Genomic DNA, 7,049 nt, shown 5'->3' with positions numbered 1-7,049 from the left:
TTGGAGAATCCTCACAACAAGGAACTGAGGGCCGTCCTCAGACAATAGCCAGAAAGGAAGTGAGGCAATAGCCAGAATAGTCAGTCCAACAACCCTCAAGGAACTACATGCTGCCAACAACCACGTACATGAGCTTGAAAGATCTTTCCCTAGTTGAGTCTTCAGCTGAGACCTTATCTCCGGCCAACACCTTGATCGCAACCTTGTGAGAGAGCCACAAGTAGAAGATCCAGCTAAGTCATGCCCAGATTCCTGGACCACAGACATTGAGAGATAATGAACATGCGCTGTTTTAAGTTTGTTACGTTGTTTTAATTTGTTATGGATAAATAGCTAACTCATACAGATTTCGCACTTGAAAGCGGGGTGGTGACATAAAAAAATACCTACAATTGGAGTGGTTTTGGAATTGGGCAGTGGGTGGAAGCCGGAAGGATTTTTTAGAGCATGATAGAGAAAGCCTGAATTGCTTTGAACAGATGGTTGATAGAAATCTGGACTTGGAGGACACTGCCAGGGGCAGCTCAAAAGGAAGTGAGGAACATATTTCTGGAAACTGGAGGAAGGGGGATCTTTGTGACAACACTGCCTACACCAGTTATATGGAAAACAGAATGTGTACCCATGAGCTTGGTGATACAAAGAGATTTCTAAGCTTTCTTCTTGCTGTTTGTAGTAAAATGTGAGAGGAGAGGGGGATTGAGGAAAGAACTGTAAAATAAAATGGGCTTCTCTCTTCGAGACTTTTGGTCCTAGACAAGAGACATAGACCCACTTTTCCCTGTTATTCACCTCCAAATACAACCAAAAACTCCTGGAAATAATGACAGACAACCATAAGAGGATTCTGAGAGGTAGAGGGAAGATAGCAGATTGGCTAGGGACCTTCGGACTTGAGAAGCAATGCCCCATTCCCTGAGATTTCTTTCCTCTCCCATGTACCTCAGAGTGGGCACTGGAAAGGCACACAGCTCAGAACCACCAAAAGCACAGACAGAAAAAGCTGTAGGAAAAGCCAGCTTTTTTTCTGGCTGAAGGCCCAGGAAAGAGGCAGCTCATCAGAGACTTAGTGGGGAACCCCATCTCCACGCCTTATCTGGCTGGCCTACTCTATCTGCACCAGCAGCACCCGCAAAGAGCAGGCAGAGAATTCCTCCCAGGAGCGCCGAGAGGCCCAGTGTCTCCCGGCCCTCCACAGAGCAGTAGAGGGAGACCCATTCCGGCATCTCCTGGCCTCCACCCAGTGAAAGATGACCCCCACCACTACCACCAGAGGCATAAGGAGGCCCAGGTGCATGCTTCTCTCCCTCAGGGGCACTGACAGAGATAGAATAAGAAGCTTATCAGCACCAGATGACCTAGAGAGAAGGTCCTGGAAAACAACACCCTGTCTCACATGTCCAGCATCCTCCACCCACCACCCGGAGGCACTGGGGAGCCCAGGAAAGCACCTTCCACTCCCTCAGACAATACAGCAGCAATGAGGCAGGCATTGGGTGGCTCGGAGAGCAGGCTCAGGGAAGCACCCACAGCCCCTTAGCCTAGTATTTTCCACACTCCCCTTAGCAGGACCTGCCTGGGGAAGTACCCTCCACCCTACAGACGGCACCTGCACGATCAAGCAGGAGCCCTGATGGTGCCAGGTGAATGAAATGGGCCAGAGCTGGGGCGCCTGGATGGCTCAGTCATTTAAGCGTCTGACTTTTGGTTTCAGCTCAGGTCATGATCTCACAATTTCATGAGTTTGAGCCCTGCATCAAGTTCTATGCTGGCAGTGTGGAGCCTGCTTGGGATTCTCTCTCTCCCTCTCTCTCCCTCTCTCTCTCTGCTCCTGCTCCACTTGTACTGTCTCTGTCTCTTTCAAAATAAATAAATAAACTTAAAAAGGGTGGGCGCCCCCGGGAAGAACAGCACTGTATAGGCTCTGAATTCTATGTTATCATTGGAACCACAGCCCAGAAAAGAAAGCCAGGGACTGTGCACTAAACATAAACAGGGTGACTGCCTGCTGAAATAAAAGACTTAAATAGGATCCAGGATTTCAAAACTTGATATTCAAAATGTCCAGGATACAAAAAAAAATAAATAAATTCATACCAAGGACAAGGAAAGCCACAACCCAAACGAGAAAAGGTAATCAACTGATGCCAATATAGAGGTAAATCAGATGCTGGAATTATCGGACAAGGATTTAGAGCAGACATCATAAAAAATGCTTCAACGGGTGCCTGGCTGGCTCAGTTGGTGGAGCACACGACTCTAGATCTCAGGGTTGGGAGTATGAGCCCCACGTTAGGCACAGAGATCACTTTAAAAAAAAAAGCTTCAACAAGCAATTCCAAATTATCTCAAAAGAAATAAAAAAAATAGAAAACGTCAGCAAAAATGTTTATTAAATGAATAATATTTAGCAAAAACTATCCGTGGGAGAACACATACCGTGTACTATCATTTATATATCACTTTACAGAATGCAAAGTAGCAGTACATACTGCTTAGGGATATATACACATAGGCAAAAATATAAAAACATGAATTGCAAAGACAATCACCAAATTTGTGATTTGGTGATAGAAAGGAAATGCAATCAGAAAGGGACACACAAGGGCGCCTGGGTGGCTCAGTCGGTTAAGCATCCGACTTCGGCTCAGGTCATGATCTCGCGGTCCGTGAGTTCGAGCCCCGCATCGGGCTCTGTGCTGACAGCTCGGAGCCTGGAGCCTGTTTCAAATTCTGTGTCTCCCTCTCTCTCTGACCCTCCCCCATTCATGCTGTCTCTCCCTGTCTCAAAAATAAATAAACGTTAAAAAAAAAAATTAAAAAAAAAAAAAAAGGGACACACAATATATTTCATCGGTATGTGAAACGTTTTATTTCCTAAGTTTGGTTATCAGTACTAGGGTGTTCATTATAACAGTCTTTACATTTATATGTGTGAAATATAATTTAAAAAATGACTTTATTGAAAAGCTCTGAGTGACCTCTGTCTCCTGTAGTTCAAAAGTTTTCACTCAATACGTTAAACAAAGCTTTAGAGCTTCATGTTAATCTTTGCTGTAGCCTTTAAAGCTTTTAAGTTATGAAATCTATTGCCCCTACCAAAGACTATACAAAATGAATATATTTCAAAGAAACAATATATATTATTTATACATATAATATATATGTATAGTCACTATCTATGATAAAATCTAAAACACCACCAGTACCTTAGAAGAAAGATTGTCAACGTTCTATTTCTTAACTGAGGTAGCAATTTCTATTTAAAAAGAGTAATAAAAGTGACACTCACAAAGTTAGACAAGAAAAAAAGAGAAAACACAAATATCCATTGTCATAAATAAGAAGAGAGACATTACCAATACAGATATTTCAAATATAATAAAAGGATACCATGAAACAAACATTTCTAATAAATTTGAATATATGGAAGAAATGTAAATTGTTAAAGAAAAATATAAAATTGCAAAGGACACAAGAAGAAACAGAAAAATAAAATATCTTAAAGAAATTGAGTAGAGAAGGGAAACGAGTTGTTCCCCAAAAATAAGTGGGCCCTGGGAGGAATGTGAAAGGGATTAAGAGTACACTTATATGTACATTGAGTCGTGTACAGAATTGTTGAATCACCATATTGCACGCTTGAAACCTATATAACACAGTATGTTCATGATACTGGAATTAAAATTTAAAAAAATATGTAACATTAAGAAAATAGGCCCTTACCTCATACCATTAACAAAAGTTAACTCAAAATGGATCAAAAATCTAAATGGAAAAGCTAGGGGCACCTGGGTAGCTCAGTCGGTTAAGCATCTGACTCTTGGTTTCGGCTCGGGTCATGATCTCATGATTCGTGGGTTTGAGCCCCACATCAGGATTTGTGCTGACAGTGTGGAGCCTGTTTGGGATTTTCTCTCTCCCTCTCTCTCTGCCCCTCCCTTGCTTGTGCTCACTCTCTCAAAATAAATAAATAAACTAAAAAAAAATAAATAAATAAATGTGAGAACTAAAACTACAAAATTCTTAGAAGAAAACACAGGGACAAATTATGGCCTTGGATTTGGCAATGGTTTTCTATGTATGACATGAAAAACACAAGCAAAAGAAAAAATAAATTGAACTTCACCAAAGTACAAAACTTGTACATCAAAGGACATGATCAAGAAAGTGAAAGGACAATCACAGAATGGGAAAAAAATATTTGCAGATCATTTATCTGTGAAGTCTAGTATCTAGACTTACCTATATAAAGAATTCTTATGGCTTGGGGCACCTGGGTGACTTAGTTGGTTGGGTGACCAACTTCAGCTCAGGTCATGATCTCAAGGTTTGTGAGTTCAAGTCCCACATCAGGCTCTGTGCTGACAGCTCAGAGCTTGAAACCTGCTTAGGATTCTCTGTCTCGCTTGCTCTCTCTACCCCTCCCCCACTCGTGTTCTATCTGTCTCTGTCTCTCTCTCTCTCAAAAATAAACAAACATTAAAAAAAATTTTTTAAACAATTCTTACAGCTCAAAAAAAAAAAAAAAAAAAGACAAACAACCCAATTTAAAAATGGAATGGGTATTTTTCTAAAACTATATATTCAAGTGGCCAACAAGCACATGAAAACATGTTTAATATCATTTGTCATTGAAGAAATGAAATTCCAAACACTGAGATATAACTTCACACCCACTAGGATGGCTGTAATTTTAAAAGATGGAATAGAATGACTGTCAAAAACAGTGTAGAGAAGTCAGGACCCTTGTACATTGCTCTGAGAATGTAAAATTGTGCAGCTGCTATGGAAAACATTGTAGCAATTCCTCAAAAAGTTACATATAGAATTACCATATGGCCCAGAAACTCCACTCCTGGGTATATATCCAAAAGAACTGAAAACAGGTGTTCACACAAAAACTTGTACATGAATGTTCATAGCAGCGCTATTCAGAATAGCCAAAAAGTGAAAACAACCCAAATGTCCATCAGTGGATGAACAATAAACGGAATGTGGTTTATGCACACACGTGCGCACGCGCGCACACACACACACACACACACACACACACACACACACACAGAATATTTTTCAGCCATTACCGGAATGAAGGACGGATACCTGCTCTAGCATGGATGAACTTGAAAATGTTATGGTAAGTGAAAGAAGCCAGTTACAAAAGACTGCCTATCATACGATTCCATTTACATGAGATGTCCAGAATAGGCACACATATAAGACAGAAGATAGGTCACTGGTAGCTTAGGGCTGGGGTTTTACAGAGGCACAAGGGCTGACGGCTAAAGGGTACATGGCCTCCCTTTGTGGTGATGAAAATGTTCTAGAGGTGACTGTAGTGATGGTTCCACATATTTGTAACTATACTGAAAAGCCATTGAGTTGTATGCTTGAAATGGGTAAACTCTCTGATTTGTGAACTATATCTTAATGAAGTTAAGACAAATTAATTAATATTAAAAATAACTCCAAGCTCTGATGTGTGCTCCAGCAAATTCAAAGAAGAAATAATGCCATAATTACACAAGCTCTGGAATGGCAAAAAGAGAGAGGTTGATCAAGTCGCTTTAGGAAGCTGGCAAACTCTGATACCAAAACCTGACAGTGCTCTCGGACTTCCTTGAGTTGACAGAGACAACGAAAGTGCATAGACATAAATGCAAAAAGTGTTAAAGAAAATTCTAGGGACCCAAATTGAGAAATATATTAAAAGATAATCCATCATGACCAAGGTAGATTTATCTCAGGAATATAAGGTCAGTTTAGCATTAGGAAATCAGTGAGATCTACCACATTAAAAAATAAAAGCAGGGGGAAAAAAATCATAGCATTTCTACATAGATGTAAATTTTTAAAAAGCTTTTGATAAAAGTCAACACTCATTCATGACTTTATTTAAAACTTTCCAAAAAAATTGGAATTTCCTTAATCCAATCAAGAATATCTATTAAAAACCAAAGTAAACTTACCGTTTGCTCAATGTTGAATGTTGGAAGCTTTTCCTCTGAAAAGAGCAATTAAAGGTTTCCTGATATCACTACTTCTGTTCTGTGTTGTGCTAGAGATTCCAGCCAGTACATGAAGGTCAAGGAAAACAAATAAAAGGTATAATTATCTACAGATGCTATATTATGTACATAGAAACCTCCCTCCAAAAGATGAGCCAGTAGAATTAATAAGAGCATTTAGTAAAATTTCTAGATGAAGAATTACTATACCACAATCAACTGCATTTTCAAATACCAACGATAAATTGTTAAAAGATGTCTTTTTACAAGAGCATAAAAAATCAAGTATTTAGAAATAAACCTATCAAAAGATATGCAACACCTCTGTATCTATTGAAAGACACTAAATAGACTAAAATAAATGGTGAATTGGAAGACTTGATAGGGCTAAAAATGTCAACTCACTCAAAAACCACTTGCCAATTCAAATCAATACTAATTAAAATTCCCAACAGGTTTAGTTTGTTGCTTTTGGTTTTGAGGTGTTGTTGTTGTTATTGTTGTTGTTTTAAGAATTTGACAAGCCCACTTAAAACTTTATGGAAACTTTAAGGACCAAGAATATCCAGAACACTTAAAAAAAAAAAAAAAAAGCTGTTGGGGCACCTGGGTGGCTCAGTTGGTTGAGCGTCCGGCTTCAGCTCAGGTCATGATCCCGCGATCTGTGAGATCGAGCCCCATGTCGGGCTCTGTGCTGACAGCTCGGAGCCTGGAGCCTGCTTCGGATTCTGTGTCTCCCTCTCTGTGTCTGCCCCTTCCCCACTCATGCTCTGTCTCTCTCTGCCTCAGAAATAAATAAACATTTAAAAACATTAAAAAAAAAAAAGCTGAGAGGTCCTGCTGTATCAAATATTAAGACTGATTATAAAGTAAAAAAAAATAATTAAGACATCCTAATATTGTTAAAGAAATTGACAAATAAATCAGTGGAACACAACTAAGATATGCAATGACTCACACATAAATGAACACTTCATACATGACAGGCATGGTTATTTGAAAAAAAAAAAAAAGATGATCTTTTCAGTAAATGGTGCT

General features: G+C 39.5%; 1 long non-coding RNA gene across 2 annotated transcripts in view; it reads right to left on the bottom strand.

The window, feature by feature from the left end:
- LOC121034930 (uncharacterized) overlaps positions 1–6,667 on the bottom strand; it is a 67,603-nt gene extending 60,936 nt beyond the window's left edge. For both annotated transcript variants that reach the window (XR_005792676.1, XR_005792678.1), the window contains exons 1-2: positions 6,618–6,667; positions 5,973–6,061 (exon numbers count right to left, since the gene is read on the bottom strand). This is a non-coding gene — a long non-coding RNA (uncharacterized LOC121034930). The remainder of the gene's footprint in view (positions 1–5,972; positions 6,062–6,617) is intronic.
- Positions 6,668–7,049: the final 382 nt, after the last annotated feature.

This window comes from Herpailurus yagouaroundi, unplaced genomic scaffold (genome assembly GCF_014898765.1).
Source record: "Herpailurus yagouaroundi ecotype Mexico unplaced genomic scaffold, PumYag 160, whole genome shotgun sequence".
NCBI lineage: Eukaryota > Metazoa > Chordata > Mammalia > Carnivora > Felidae > Herpailurus > Herpailurus yagouaroundi.
Note: the sequence above shows the minus strand (reverse complement) of the source record. Positions and strands in the feature narration are given on the sequence as shown.